General features: G+C 41.3%; 1 long non-coding RNA gene across 1 annotated transcript; it reads left to right on the plus strand.

Annotated features, from left to right (window-relative positions):
- The first annotated feature begins 8,328 nt into the window (after positions 1 to 8,328).
- Positions 8,329 to 11,386, plus strand: LOC144378309 (uncharacterized). The gene is made up of 3 exons (XR_013440007.1): positions 8,329 to 8,851; positions 9,649 to 9,785; positions 10,452 to 11,386. It is a non-coding gene; the product is annotated as an uncharacterized LOC144378309 (long non-coding RNA).
- The last annotated feature ends 1,422 nt before the right edge of the window (positions 11,387 to 12,808 follow it).

Consider the following 12,808-nt stretch of genomic DNA (forward strand, 5'->3'; position numbering starts at 1 on the left):
TCTCAAAGTGCTGAGCCACTGAAACTTTTGGTGACTCTGCTATTTTTTAGCATAACAAGAGCACACAACCATGGATGTTTTTTTATCCTGTTTTCTTCCAGTATTTAAATAATCTAGCCTCCTTCTGGAAGGCATTATTTTTACACATTTTAGAGAAGGGTAAACAGGCAGAGAGAAGCACAGTGAATTCTCTGGAAAATGAAAACCTGATTTCGCCCGTCCTCCTTCAGGGCTAATTCACGATTGCATTCCCTTCCTGAGCAAATATACCCAAATCAAATCACCTCTCATCCTTGTCTTAACAACATCTACTTATGTAAGCCCTGCAAATTCAGAATCACCAAAAGAAAAAAAGGACAGAGCATTTATAGTTGTGACCCACACGATTTAAAGTTAGCTAGGAGGCTGGCAAGACACAGTGTCATGCTGCAGTTATTTCCAGAACAGCAGGAGTCTCTTCAAGCCAACCCGCTAAAAGAATGTCACACTTGCCAACCTATGTTCTCCATCACAGTTCTTTTGAGACTGAGTAAATAGTGGAAAAACTTTTATCTTCCCCCTATATTCAAATTAATTAACCAGTAAGTATCCATTCCTGACCCTGAGACAGACAGACACCACAGAGACCTCACCAGTTGCATGGAATCTGGAATTGAACTTTATGGGTTTGGAGCCTGGCACTCTGACTGACTGGCTGGGCAGTCTCAGGCAAGTTACTTAACCTCCCTGTACCTCAGTATCCTTGTGAACAAAATGTTGATAATAACAGTACCTGTATCACAGGGTTCAAAGTCTGGCCTGTTGTCAATGAGCTGCACTCTCAAGCTCTCAAGGAGCTTTTATTCTAGTTGGAAGACATGGAAGACACATTAAGACAAATAACCAAAGAGCAGTAAGGGTATACTCATGTCTCAACAGTAGGCCAGACAAGGGAACTGTCATTGATAGCAAAGCAAATATCCAAGGCTCATGGGACCAACGGGTGCTCTTGAACTAGCCAAAGTGTCCATGTGTAGGGTCATCCATTGAGCAAATGTTGATGGAGCCCTTACAACACTATAGACATTGTATTTAAAAGTTGACTCCCTTGATATCAGACTTAGGTTGAACATTTCAGTGGAAGCAGACAGGAGAACATGAAATTGCAGGAAGGAAATTCTCATTGCCTCTCTCGCCAAAACCTATTCTTATATGTTTGGGTTTAGAGAAAAATCTGTAAGAATCTCTTTTGGGAGAGAAGCTAGAGGGAGGAGAGAGGGGTGTGCATGATGGCATTTAATTTTTTACTAATATATTTTTTTAAATTACTTCAAATAATCAAAATTACTTTAAAAAATAAACAAAAAACATGACTATGGATTTGAAGGATTCCTGTGTGGCTAGTCCTTAGCAGAGTGATATGAAAGTGATAGAAACTCATAGAATAAAAGTGTGAATGTGTCAAGTAATTCTGTGTGTGTGTGTGTGTGTGTGTGTGTGTGTGTGTGTGTGTATCAGGGATTGAACTCAGGGGCATTTAACCACTGAATCACATTCCCCACCTTTTATATTATATTTTGAGATAGGGTTTCATTGAGTTACTTAGGGCCTTGCTAAGTTGCTAAGGCTGGCTTTGAATTTGTCATCCTCCTGCCTCAGCCTCTTGACCCTGTGGGATTACAGACATGCGCCATCGTGCCCGGCAAATAATCTTTCAATGAATCAGAGAGACATCATGGCAAAATCTCTTTACCCAAATTATCAAGGAAACAATAATCTCAAACAACCTTAAGTTGACTTGAATAAGAAATGGGCACAAAATTCACTAATGTAAGAACCTCTTCCTTATATTCCAGATGATTCTACAGGAAAAGGCAGCCATTACTCTTCTTTTTCTTCCAAGATCAGAAAAGGCAGCCCGGAGGTGGTCAGGATGACCAGGGAGTGAAGAGGAACACTGGAGAGAAATTACTTCAACATTCTTTAAAAATGGTAAGGGTGACTTCATTTAACTGTACCAGTGGTCAGATCTATTGCAATAGGGCAGAGATTAAAATCAACTCCCAAAACAGCAAAGGCATCTGGGGATATATAGTCAGAGTGAGGCGATCAGTGGATGAAAAATCACCAAGAAGAGATATTGAAGGTAGAATGATTGTTGCTAAATTGGCCTTACAGGATTGTTGCTACAGGCAGGTCAAGGACTTAGATATCAAGGGTAAGGGGGTAAGAAATTTGAACGAGGTATCAAAGATGGAGGGAGTCTAGCTAAAGAACGCTTGTTAAAGGCAGGCCCACGGCTAGCCTGACTGAGAAAAGGACTCAGGGGAGACTGACCAAATTTGGCCAAAGAGGAGATCTTTATCAGGGGGCATCTCCATGGAGTGTGTTTTGAAGTCTAACTGTGCGGAAATAAATTCTGTACTAATAAAGGTTTGGGTCACTATCTTTCATGGCCATCTCCTGGGCATCTTCCTTGAATACTTGAAATTTCTGAAATGATCAAGACATAAAGCCAGTTTATTAGGCATCCTTTGGAGTCACCCACACCCCACAGTCCTCTCGGTGAGAAGTAACCCTACAGCCTACATCTACGGGCCACTATTTCTCTTCCTGATATTTGTGCTTCCTCAGCACAAATATCAGTGAGACATCTGTACGTGAGGGAACTTTTGGTCCGCTCCTCATTCAAGTTGATTTTTGCTTCCTTGGTATCTTGAGTCAAGAGATTTTGCCATGATATTTTTCTAATTTACTTAAAGATTATTTGACTTGTTCATTTAAAAAAAAATACATTGGGTACCCTTAATTTTTTGGCTTGTCTTCATGCTAGGTCATTGGTGTACAAAAATCCTTCCATCATTTTCTAGATCAGAAAATGATGCCAGAAATTGTCCCAAATTTGAACATGGTGAATTGACTTAACTCCATAAGAACATGGTGAGCCTTAGGGTTACACTGGGAGAAGAGACATACAATTTGCAGAGAGAATGTCCTTCAGCCTTGACTTTTTCTGGTCCTAGAGTCAGTTCGGTATAAAGCCTGCCTGAACCTCCTACAAATGCGTTTTGTGTGTTCCTTCTGCATTTTTTTTTTTTGTAATTAGGAAGGATTCTGTTCTTTATAACAAAAGATGCACAAAGCTGTCCTTCCAGTGTCACCATAAAATAAGAGGTTGTCTATATCCTTTTTGTTCTGAGAGGGTCACAGTTACTTAAAAACCAACACTAATGGAGGCTTGATGTGGAGATCACAGTACCTGTACCCACTTCTTTTCCACTTCCATTTGTGCCCTTGATTTCTAAGAACCTGTCCAGGGAGAAAAAGACTTTGATTGGACTAGATCTTTAGCACCATCCAAAAATCATAATGCTCACAATCAAAGGGGCTGGGGATACTAGAGACTGTTTTATCCTCTTTACATCCAATCCCCAAGGAAAAACAGACTTCTGATAGCCCAAAATAGATCTGAACAGAGACAAGCTCAGATGTGCACCCCCAATCACCCACGGTCTTAACATCTGACATGCACGCATGCACTGAAGACGCGGCACAGTAGGGCTCTTCTTACTTCTCTTTTAATGGAGGGTGTTACTCCACAGGCTAAAAATTAACACTTGCCATATGCCAAAATCCTAAAAATTCTCTTTATATGTTCTATCTGTATGTGCAAAATGCCTTTTGCTTTAAGGAAGGATGGGGGAAGGGTGGGGAACCCACTGATTGAAAGGTATGATATATTCGCAGTAGTCCTGATTTTGAACTTTTGCAGCGTAGGGGGAAATAAGTTTAGAGTCTTAAAATGGTACTCCACAATGGTAGTTCACCGTCAAAATCATGTCTGATGATTATCAAGTGTGTGATTTTGCTGCACTAAAAGCCTGCTGAATTGGGTCCATTTCTGAATAAAAATTGCAACTACTCTCCCAAACACCTCCGCTCCGCTGGAGATCCCGTCCTCGAGTACACTTTCTGGTCTTTTTAGATTCCTATCGCATTTGCTTCTCAAATGCCTTTTCTTTCATGAAAGCCTGGGTGATAAAGAATAGCAAATATAACCACAGGTTTCAGCCATGAACATTCAAGCTGGGGAACAGGTTTGTAAGGGGACAGCTTCAAGGTCCTTTCTCTGTGAAGGCTGCCTCCCACTGGGATACTAATGAGAAGGTAACACCAGCTATGAAAGGGACAAGATGGGAAAGAATGGGGATAAGTAGAAAAAGGAAAAGATACTGGTAGCATTAAAATTTCAGAGCAATAGGGCATCTCCTGATAGAATAACAGACTGACATAGGGCAGTTTTGCTATGAGATTTCTCAGCTTTATCTGCATGTACAGAAGCAGATTGTAGCCAGCTATACTTGAGCTAGAAAGAGAGGCCCTAAAATAAGAAAACAGACATTTCTAATGAAGAAATGAGCAAATAGATAGGAGGAACAGGACCTGAGATCAGCTCATTTTGAAGATCAGGAATAGCATTTGTAAGCATCCAAACTGGAATTGTCACAGTCCAGATTATCTGATGTTGTTAAATCCAAGTCCCTGTAGAGCATGTATATGATGATGTCAATTATCAACAAACAGTAACTAAAGGAATGTTAAGGTCTGTAAACAAGTCAAGACGGCGCCTGACATTTTGCCAGAGGGAGGGGTTTGTGAAGTAATGCAAGTGAGCCATTAAGTGTGGAGATTCCTTATTGGTTGACTGCTGAATCTAGTTTATGTTAATTAAGATAAGCTGTGTGTAATGTATATATACCCCTCCTGTCCTACAATAAACGGCTCCCACTCCTGCTCTATCAATGTACACCCCGCCCCCCCATTATTTTGCTGCAGCCGGATTGTGGCAGATGGTGGCCCGTACCAGGAGCCCTGGGACACTCCGGGGGTAAGTGACGAAAAAAAGCTGCCCGTCCCTAGATAGGGCGAGAGGAAAAATGGCCATTTTGAGAAAATGGAGAAGATTGATACAGTATGTTTGTGTCTTGTTTTGTCTCAGTGTATTGTATCGTCTTTGTGATGAAAATATGGAAGGGGTGTTAAGTAAATTGATAAGGGAAAGAGCCACCCCAGTGGAACCAAGAATAGTTAGGGCATGTGTTGATAGAAGCCCAGGAACTCTAGTCAGAAAAAAGAAAGTTCAGAAGAAGAAGAATTTTCAGGAAAAAAGTTGCAGCAAAAGGCTATTACTGAATACTTTTCGTTACCGGAGGGTGCGTGAATCTGCGGCGCAGCGGCTGCCATGTATGCCAGCCAGTCATGGCGCAGCAAGGATTTTCCAAGTGGCGGCAGCTGGCTCTTCCACTGCCCCCTGCCCGGGGAGCGGGACTCCACAGCAAGAGCCCAAATCCAGGCCTGACCTGAAGGCACAGTCTTGCAGGCTCTTGCTCCTTGTGCCCAGAAGCAGTTTGAGTCCAGAACACTCCCCAGGGCCATCTGGGGCTGTCCAGGATGCTACAGCCGGCAGAAGACGAGAGGTTACCGGTGTCCCTGATGTTTGGTCATTTTCAATGCCAATAACTAAGCTACAATGGTTCTCCCACACCTGAAGACTGATAAATAATGAGCACCATTAAGGCTTATTTCAAATGTAAAAAACCTTGAGATAATGTACTAAATTGTTCAGAAGGTTGTTTTCTTAGTGGAATGCTACAGGATTTTCTTTTGCCAGCATTGCCAGAGGAGTTCCTGTCTTTGTCCCAGTGCTGGTGAGGACATGGATGGAAGAATTTCCAGTGTTGCTGAAAACCAGACGAAACTTTGGCTGAGAAACGGACGAGACTTCGGAGCTGTTGCTGTTTCTGCTGCTACAGCTTAGGCTAGCTGCCTGCAAAACTTACCTGGATTGTGATTTAAACCAGCTGCCTGCAGAATTTACCTGGACTGTGATTTACCTGGACTGTGAGTTAATCTATTGATACACTGCTTTACCTGGACTGAGACAACAAACTGTAATCTACAACAAATTGTAACTTGGTATCTTTGCTAACGGTGTCATTGCTAATATAATTTTTCCAAGGGCTTCTTGCATGGAGCCATGAATTGGCTTGGTATTGTGGCATTTTGTATCCTCCCCTTCTGCTTGTAGCAGATTATTTATGGTGTTTCTCTAAAAACCACTATGGTCATTATTTAAATTAAGCAAAAGGGGGAAATGTTAAGGTCTGTAAACAAGTCAAGACGGGAGTGGTTTGTGAAGTAATGCCATCGAGCCATTAAGTGTGGAGATTCCTTATTGGTTGACTGCTGTATCTAGTTTATGTTAATTAAGATAAGCTGTGTGTAATGTATATATACCCCTCCTGTCCTACAATAAACGGCTCCCACTCCTGCTGTATCAATGTACACAAGTTGCTCATCACCCCCCAGTTATTTTGCTGCAGCCGGAGAATTCTTTTGCAGCAAAAGAATCTGCGTGTTGATCAATTTCTAAGAAGAATAATACTCACAGTCCGTGACCAATGATAGTATTGTACTTTGTTAATATTTTGTTAATACATTGTGACACTTACTGATAAGGTTGGAATCGCCTAGGCTGTTTAAAGCCAGACACTAGTTTTGATCTGGACCAAAGTCAAGAAATGAATTCAAAAAAAGTATAAAACTAGCTTCAAATAAGGAAGTGTCAGTTTTCCAGAGTCCTGGTGGCTGTGTGTCCCTAAAAACACTCTAGAAGACATGTAACCTTATTCTGACCCAGAACAATACCTAATATTTCTTGACAAAGTCAGGCAAGTGGCTGGTATCCGGAAAATTTCAGGTAATACCAAAATTTCAGGTAATAACAATTCAAGATGCCCTTTATCTCAGTAGTGGGGGTTCCAGAGAAGATGTGAAGATGAAGTATACTAGTCAGTTTTACATCGCTCTGACGAAATTCCTGAGATGGTCACCTTATAAGCAGGAAAGGTTAATTTTGTTTCACCATTTCAAAGGTTTCAATCTGGGATTGTTTGTTTGGTCCTGTTGCCTTTGGCCTGTGGCAAGGTAGCACATCCTGAGTGGGAGGACACACAGAGGAAAACTGCTTCCCTCATGGTGTCTAGGCTTCAAAGAAGAGAGGTAGGGGCAGGATCTCAATACTCGCTTCAAGGGCATAGCCCCCAGTGACCAAGCCTTGTTCTAGTTGGCATCCTGCTCCTGAAAGTTCCGCTGACTTCCACACTGCCACAGACTGGCCATGAAGCAGCACATGAGCCTTTCAGGGACATTTAAGATCCAAATCATAGCACAAAGGAATAACGACATAAAATCAGTCATTAGATTTTTTCCAACCTAAAGTTGTACTGAGGAAGACCCAAGGGGTGGGCCAGAGATATACTGGACTTCAAATCCCCTGTTCCCAAGTTTGAATGAATTCCAAGGACAGAGATATCTCCCCACTTGTGAGAAGACAGACCAAAAGAGAAGAAAATGAGAAGCATCTGACATCCTGGGCAGCCCTCAGATGCTGCCTCGCTAAAGAGAAGGGGGCCAAATCTTCAGAAAACGTCTTTCTGGATTGAAAAGGGAGAAGGAGAGCCCGTCTTGCCATTTGACTTTTAAATGATCAGCCGCAGAATGGGATATGGAAGATATTTAGCATAGGATGATTTTTTTTTCCTAAGGTGAAATTAAAGCAAGTTTTCCCCTGGCCAATAACCTTAGTAATTTATGAGTTAGAATATTATAAGCCCCCAAAGATCCTATGCAAAATGCCCAAATCATCATGCAAATATGACAGATGATATGGATGTAAAATAATTTTGAGGAGTGAGTACAGATAAATGCAGGGTGTAGTAAATAATTCCTTGTGGGGTAATTTATGTTAACAGTATCTCTGAAAAGCGAAATTTGAAGACTTAAGTTCTAAGAAACAACTACCCCAAAATGATAAGAATTATTTTCCTAATAGTCACCTGATAAGGACTACAACTATTTCAGTGCTATAATTTCTGATTTTTTTTTTCACTTCTAGAAAGAAATAACCTGTAGGAGAGAAATTCTGAGCTGAAAGGAAACTTTGAGCTGAAAAATCTCTCCAGTGTCAGGAAGGGAAATGAAATGGCTTGCCCTAAAAGCAAGAGTTGGATGGGTTTTCATGCCACCCCTACATCCAGAATCTTAGAATATTCTGAAATTTCTATGATCCCAAACCAGATCCTTGAAGTCCAAACCATGTCAAGTCTCCTGTTTCTAAAGAAGTAGTTATCTTTCTTCCTTTAGAGTTATTGATTAGCTATCGATAACTATAGCTAATAATTAACTAATAGTTATAGATAGCCAGCAACCGTTTTACAGATATTTTCAGAAAATGTTAATTATCTTAACTTATCCTTTATGCATGGAGAAGGAGGTGAGCAGGACAAGAATCTGCCTTTCTCTGTTTGTTCTGGGATTCCCAGGAGACCTGAGGCCACCTTCTCAACTTGCCACCTGGAGGTAATTTAGCACTACAAGGCTCTGGATTGCTATCTGTAGAAAGAACATGAATCCTGCTTTGAAGAGTTGCTTCCGTAGTTTAAGGAAAACAAACAAAAACAAAACAACTCAGGAGAGGAAATAAGCTATTTTGCTTACCATTAAAATAAATCTTTTGTTCATGTTCAAATAACTCCAATGCTTTGGGGACCCTGATGACCCCCATTTTTGCACCAGTTTTGACTCTCCTAAAATCTGACATCATTAAGAATGAAAAGTAACTTAACTGTCCACCATGAGGATGGCCAGCAGACGGGCTGGCTGGGATGGAAGCACCCCTCCCCCCCCCAGAGTCCTGTTCTGATCCTGTGCCGCCGTCAGCATCTTTGACCTATATTTGATTCTCTTTTGCAATATGTGCTTTGGATCATGAATCTGCTGAGAAAAGCCTCCTTCTAAATGACAAAACAAGGTAAGCTGTTTCTTATTTGGTTTGAATATACAGGAAGCTGGTGACAACCCAATTTTCTTCTTCTACATCTAAGAAATCGAAAGGTCAGGTGTTAGGAGGGATTAAGGAGAGTTTAGGAGGCAAACCACCCGCTGGGCTGCAAGCCTTATCAGGAGCAAGCCCTGCTATCCTTCATAAGCCTCCGGTGGGTGGCTTGTGCTCATGGCTGGCGGTCTGGGGTACACATTGCACAGTTTATCATGAAGCAGCATCTTTGAAATGCCAAACTTCATTTATTGATCTTACAATTCTATGTTATCTTCAACAAGCCACGGGAAAAGTAATACATTTTGTATGGATTAATCCTTGTAATTCTGCCCAACGTACACCCGGAGATAACTCAAACTCTCTTTGTCTACTCATTATCTAAACAGACATGTCTTTCTTTAAGTCATCAACAGAGGTCATCTCCCCAATGCCCTTGTGGAATATTCATTAATCAAATAACTAATTTGAAATGGACCTTCAAAGCATTATTCATTTCCCCAACATTCGCCCAACATCCGTTTAAATGCTTTGTGGGTATAATGATGAGGCTGATGTTTAATTAATTGTGAAATTGTGAATTAAGGCTAAGTTAAAAGATAAATCATTTTTTAGTGCAGGAGAGAAAAAAAAAAAGAGGAGAGGACCAGAAAGAGTTCTGGAGCTACACTTGTGGTTTAGTGGGGGGGATTCGTAGCAAATGTCCCTTCATTCATTAGGTTGGAAGGTAAGTTCTGTGAAGCAGACCTTATTGGTCTACCCTTTCCTGTTAGATTTCAGATTCGGCACCATGTCCCTGAGAAGACACTGCTACGGGTCCCTGAACCTGGAAACCAACCAAAGTACAACCTGCTGTCCTCCACAAATGTTATTGTGGGTAAAGCAAAAAAAACAATCACTGCCGTCTCAGGTGTGGAAATCACGGCTGTAATTTTGTTTATTGTGTGTGAGGGCCAGAGTCCCATATTTTTAACCCTGGGGGAAGGGTTTGATTTCTTCCTTGTTCATTCCTATTTTTATGTCCCCACTGGACCCTGAAGTTCATGGTCAGGTGCAGCACCATGACAACCTGGATTGTTTGCATTTTTAAACCTGCTCCCCCCCTCCCTGCCCCATGGACTATTGACTTCCTGGGTACAGGGTTCGAGCATTATCCATCTTGACACATGCAGGATGACACTTATCATTGTGCTTTCCAATGGATCAGATCTGGGTTTGTGTTTGCTCTTCCATCTTCCTGCAGTACTCGTCCTTCATATGTCCACATGGATCACTCTTTCCTTAGATACCTGCTCAGGTGTTCTTGATAGCCTTATCGAAAATCATACCTTCTTCTCTCTCTTATCCTGATTTTTTTTCTTCTTAGTACTTATTGCTACTTAATCTATTTGTATTTGCTGCTTCCCGTCTGATTGTCTTTTTCCCTCCTAGGTGTAACCTCTATGGGAAAAGCAACATCTATTCTTTTTAGTGCTGCATTCCTTATGTTGGCATGTAGCTACTAAATTAATATTTGTTGAATTAAGGAGATAGCAAACTATTGGGGGGAAAAAATCTTTCTACTCTATTTGTTAAGGTACCAGAGGCTACAACATGAAGAAAGACTGATTGAGAAGGAAGTCAATGAAAAAGCAGCTTCCAGAAATGAAGAGTTGGATTATTGATTTGATCAGCTGGATCCAGCCATGCCTGAAACTTAATATCTATGGATACTTCAGATTTATGAGGAAATACATTTCCTTACTTAGATGCTTTATGTTTTGTTTCTTTCATCTGCAACTAATTAAAACTTGATAAATATAGGGTCACTTGTAATTCACTCATAGGTGACTTTTGTTAGCATCTGCCCACATACAGTTTAGTTACCTTTCTGTCATCTGTCACTGTGGCTGTTGTTCACCCCCAAAGGCACCTCAGCATCTCCATGTGCCCATTCTTGAACCTTGTAAGTTGTATCTGGTTTCCAGGGCTCACCTCTCCCAGCCTGGTTCATCTCAGAGATTACCTGATGTCCACCTCCATGTATGATTTTTCTCACTAATAGAACCTAATGTGAAATGTCTTCTCTGTTCAGTCTGTTCTCTAGACAGGAGTCACAGACCTTGTCCTCTCTGGTGCCTTCTAAGCCTCGGGTTCTGACATGATAATCCCTCAAACACAGAACACAGGTGGAGCCCCAGTTATTTACAAAGGGTTAGTTGTCAGCGGGACCTGAATGCAGATGTTAGCTGCACTACTTACCAAGCCACATGGCCTCATGCAGATCTCTTAGCCACTCTTTGTAGTTTCCTTATCTGCAAATCTAGAACAATAGCATTGCCTATTTCTCTGGGCTGGTAAAGGAGATAATGCATTCCCAGCACTTAGGATAGCATCTGCACATAGTCAGCATGCAGCATTTGCAGCTGTTATTGTTTTCATTATGATCAAATCAGCCCTCCAATGAGATGCCCTAAGAGTGAAAAGATTTTGTACCTCCTTGTGTGTTTCATAAAAGCTTATTGACAGTGTGAGTCTGCCTCCTTTTTTTCTTTACTAAGCTTCCTCCCTGGCTACGTACTGAGCAACTTCAGGTAGCAGAAGGGCTATATTTTGCCCTTTTGTAGCTCCAGTCTAGTGATGATCCGAAGAGCAGGCACCAAATTTGACCTAAATTGAATGTAATTCTGCAACCTGTACACTCAGAAAAATGAGAAATTATATCTCATCTGATTCAAATGTATGATATGTCAAGATCATTGTACTGTCATGTGTAACTAATTAAAATAAATTAAGAAATAAAAAATGAAAATAAATAAATAGGAATAGGTACCCACTTTGTTGATGGTAAATCAGGTGGCTAGTGACTGGTCTTTCTTCTTCCTTTCCCATTGAGCTTTCATTTGGTTCCAGAGGACATAACCAATTTTCCTGGGCAAACTTGTCCCCTAAAACTTCCCATGGGGAACTGACCAGCCCTGGGGAGGAAACATCCATATTGTCTATGTTTCGCTATCTCACAAAATTAAGCCTCAAGCAAGCCCTCGTTAGTCAGTGGGACTGCTTCTTTTCTGAAATATAAGCCTGGAACCTGCTTAAGCCTTTTGAGGCCAACAGGGGCCCTCAGGACAGCAACAATCTCCTAACAGTAGGCCAAAATCAGTTTCCTTAAAGCGTCTCCCTTTGAGTCCATTTTGATTATGTCTCTGTCCTGAGATCCTAAGACAAGAATTAAAAAAAAATTTAAAAAAAAAGATTTTTTAGTAGCTCTGAGTGAGTGGCTTAGCCAATCAAAGACCGAACCAATGAATGAATGAATGAATGAGAAATGGGTCAGGGATGTTTACTATCTTCTCTGTTCCAACGCCTGGAAAGAGAGGCGTTAGCCTGGCTTGATGCGCTAGCTTAACCTCATATCTTTTCTTTGCTGGATTTTCAATATTTTTAAATCCCCTTCATTCTTCAGCAACTGACCAAAACCTGAAGAAGCTGGAGGATGTGAAGAGAATGCACGTGATGCCATCAGCTAACATGAACTGGGGTCTCTAGAGGGATCCCAGGGGGTGGCCGATATGCCTCTATTCAATATCCCTTCTTCCTGCTTAGGCAAAGATAACTCATCCTAAATCCCAGAAAAGAATTTTTTTTTTTTTTTGGTCTGATTGGTCCTTAAATAAGCCCTCCCCACAGAATTCCTGCCTACCAATAGCCGTTCTAACACAAGTGGTTTAGATGAAGGGGATCCCAAGCACTTGGAGTATAAAGGGTGATGTGCAGCTCAGATGTCACCAACCGTGAGGTGTGGCTGAAGCGTGCTAATTGACAACTTGGTGTGGTGGCTGTTGTGGATAAACAGATAAAACTCAAATCCACAGGTCAATTACTCTGAAGAATGTCCAGCTAATTTTCCTGTTTGAAAAAACACATGGGAAAGCTATTCAAATGAATCAGAAG

This window comes from Ictidomys tridecemlineatus, chromosome 6 (genome assembly GCF_052094955.1).
Source record: "Ictidomys tridecemlineatus isolate mIctTri1 chromosome 6, mIctTri1.hap1, whole genome shotgun sequence".
In the NCBI taxonomy this organism is placed as follows: Eukaryota; Metazoa; Chordata; class Mammalia; order Rodentia; family Sciuridae; genus Ictidomys; species Ictidomys tridecemlineatus.